Source organism: Galeopterus variegatus, unplaced genomic scaffold (genome assembly GCF_000696425.1).
Source record: "Galeopterus variegatus unplaced genomic scaffold, G_variegatus-3.0.2 Scaffold6122, whole genome shotgun sequence".
Classification (NCBI taxonomy): Eukaryota; Metazoa; Chordata; class Mammalia; order Dermoptera; family Cynocephalidae; genus Galeopterus; species Galeopterus variegatus.
In genome coordinates this window covers 29,344-32,661 of record NW_007732233.1, presented here as the reverse complement: position 1 = coordinate 32,661, position 3,318 = coordinate 29,344, and positions in this window count along the sequence as shown.

Sequence of the window (3,318 nt, the reverse complement as noted above, 5' to 3'; positions counted from 1 at the left end):
AGTGAGCGGGAACCGGTCTGTATGTGGGATCCGAACCCTTGGCAGGAGCGCTGCCGCGCTTCCCAAGCGGCGCACGAGCGCAGTGCGCCACCGGGCCGGCCCTTGAGGGCTTTTGATAATCAGACTAAATGTTAGTACTTGTTCACCCAAATTCTTAGATTCTTGGTTCTCTGAACCATTCTGTTGTCGTCTTTAGGTTCAACTGGTCTCTGGGCTTGGTTCCTGCTGCGTAGTCATGGCCACTTTCAGTTACATTGTCAGCACATGTTCTTCTACCCTTACTTTGTCACAATCCTGAAAACTCTCACTTTGAGTAGGTGCCATTCTAAGAACGTGGTTTCATTCTGATTGTCACAGTGAATTAGCAGTTCTAACCCCAGAGGGGTTACAGAGTTGAGGTATAGTCGTCTCTGCTTGGAAGTACAAGAGGTTTTTTCCCTTTTTGAATTTTCATAATGACAAAACAAAAGGGAATATAACAAGTCAAAACAATTGTTTGTTGAAGTTACTGCTTATCTAAGTTGAGATTTGGTGAGTGGGCACTCTCCATGTAGGCTAGAATATCTGGTAGGAAATGCATATGATGTAAAAGGATGGGAATAACAGCAAACAAGTCTGTATGGTAGCTTGGGTTAATATTGTAGAGCCCTCTGAGTATTGGGGAACTGATGAAGTGTTCTGAGCAGGGGAGTGCCTTGATCAAAGCAGTGCTTCAGGAGGACTAATCTGCCCACAGATTGCAGGAATGCCTCAGTAACTGGCACCAACCCTTACTTGTATAGAGTTTTTAGTCATTTGTTATGGGAGCGGCAGAAAGAAGGAAGGGCAGTCAAGAGGTTATTTTCATCCCCCAGGGATCAGGAAATATGAAGCTGAGAGGGAATGGTGACTGGGAATAATAAGGAAGGGACCAGATGCCTGAGAAGTTGAGGAGAAATAATTGACAGGATCTGGCAACCTGACTGAATGTAAGCAGGGAAGAAGGAAAAGGCCATAGTGGTCGTGTCAGGAGAAAACTGGTTTTTATCCAGATGAAAATACTCAGCAGACAGTCTGGTGGAAGTATTAGGTCCTACCCTGAGTATGTGGATTTTGGGAATCATCTTTGTGCAAATGGTGGTTGAAACCATGGGAATGAAGAGAAAGGGAGAAGAGAAGAGCTGAGTTCCCATCTCTGGGCAAGGCTATAGTAAAGGATGAGGGGAAGCAGAGTAGTAGCCAGTGGTTAAGAAGGTGGGAAGAGAACTAGGATGTCACTTAAGGAAACAGAAGAAGGCAAGAACTTCAAAACTGAGGGTAGCAAATTATGTCAAACGCTAAGAGAAAAGCCAAGGAGGATGGATGAGTGCCAAGAAAAGGAAGTTTTTCTGCAGGTTGGGGATTCTTAAAGCTGATGTGATTGGGTTTATGTAGGGAAATTTGAGGGATGGGGGGCTTAAATACCTTAATGAATCCCTTTTATTGCCTTAATTGGCTTAATTTCCTGTAGTAGTATTTCATTGTGCTTAGAAGATTAATTTACATTTATAATATTATAATTACATTAAAAAAATTACATTTCTAAAGGGGGGAAATTATATAGGAAATTTATATTGGCGGGGAGAGGGCAGTGACAACTTATTTAGAGCATGTGTACCTTCAATTCATGGTTGAAAATTTTCTTGTTTATTAATCTGGCCATCATTTGCTTTAATTTAAAGCAATTTGAATAAGTAACATGAAATGTGCTATTTCAGGAAAATGAATAGAACATGTCTCAGAGATGACATGTTGAAAATCCATTTATCTATTATATAAATTTTAATTGAGTTTTTCACAGATATTTCTTTAAGGACTTTATATACATTATGTAATACAGATTGAACATCCCAAAGCTGAAAATCCAAAATCTGCGACTTTTTGCATGCTGACATGACACTCAATGGAAATGCTCATTGGAGCATTTTAGATTTTGGATTTTTGGATTTGGGAATGCTCAACTGGTATGTATTCTGCACATATTCCAAAATCTGAAAAAAATCTGAAATCTGAAACATTTTGGTCCCAAGCATTTCTCTCATTAGTTTTTTTTTGTTTTTTTTTGGTAGCTGGCTGGTATGGGGTCCCAAGCATTTCTGATAAGGGCTATTCAACCTATATCTGAAAATAAGACATATAAATAACCCTGATATATCGCAAACAAGTACAGTAAGAGTAGAAGGTTAAAGTGTGGAAATTCAGATGCAGGAGAAATTATTTCCAGCTTTTTCTTTTTGTGTGGGGAAGGGGATTTAGGGGCAAGATCAAAGTAGGGGTGATAGGGGAAAGGTATTCCAGGTAAAAGGAACCTGGAGCCAAATACAGAGTTGGGGTCTTATGGGGACGCTAGACATTTTTGTTTGGTGGAAATGTGTGTGCACGTGCATGTGTGCAGTGGTGGGGGGAGGTGCTTGAAGGGAAGTTAGGGGAGATAATGATGGAAAGGTAATTTGGGGCTGGAACTTAGAATATGAGAATATGACTGGAGTTTGAACTTTTTTAGGAGGTAGTATGGAGCCATTAAACATTTTTGAACAGAGTAATGATGTCACCTTAGCTGATACTTTAGAGAAATGACTTGTATTTCTGTTCTTTGAAATTTTAATAAGCATGCAGTACTTATATCATCAGCAAAAAAATGATAAAGGTGAAGCATGGATGTGTCTAACAGCACTGTTAAGGTTGGATTAGAAATTGAGAAAGTAAAGAGCGGGAAACCAATGAGGTTTATGCAATACAGACAATCTCTAACTTTGTGATGATTCGACTTTACAATGGTGCAAAAGTGATCCACATTCAGCAGAAACCGTACTTCAAATACCCATGCAACCATTCTGTTTTTCATTTTCATTGCATGAAATATTAAACACTTAATTATAAAATAGGCTTTATGTTAGATGATTTTGCCCAGCCATAGGCTAGTGGAAGTGTTCTGAGCACGTTTAAGGTAGGCTAGGCTAAACTATGATGTTCGGTAGATTAGGTGTATTAAATGCATTTTGGACTTAACGATATTTTCAAATTATTATTATTATTATTTTTTTTCCTTTTTGTCTTTTTTCGTGACCGGCAACGGATCGCAACCCTCTGTGTCGCGCCCATACCGGACCAGGACCGGCAACGGGATCGCAACCCTCGGTGTCGCGCCCGCACCTCGCTCAGCCAGTGAGCGGCCGGTCTGTATGTGGGATCCGAACCCTCGGCGGGAGCGCCGCCGCGCTCCCAAGCGGCGCAGTGTAGCAGTGCGCCACCGGGCCAGCCCGATATTTTCAAATTATGATGGGTTTATTGGGATATGAC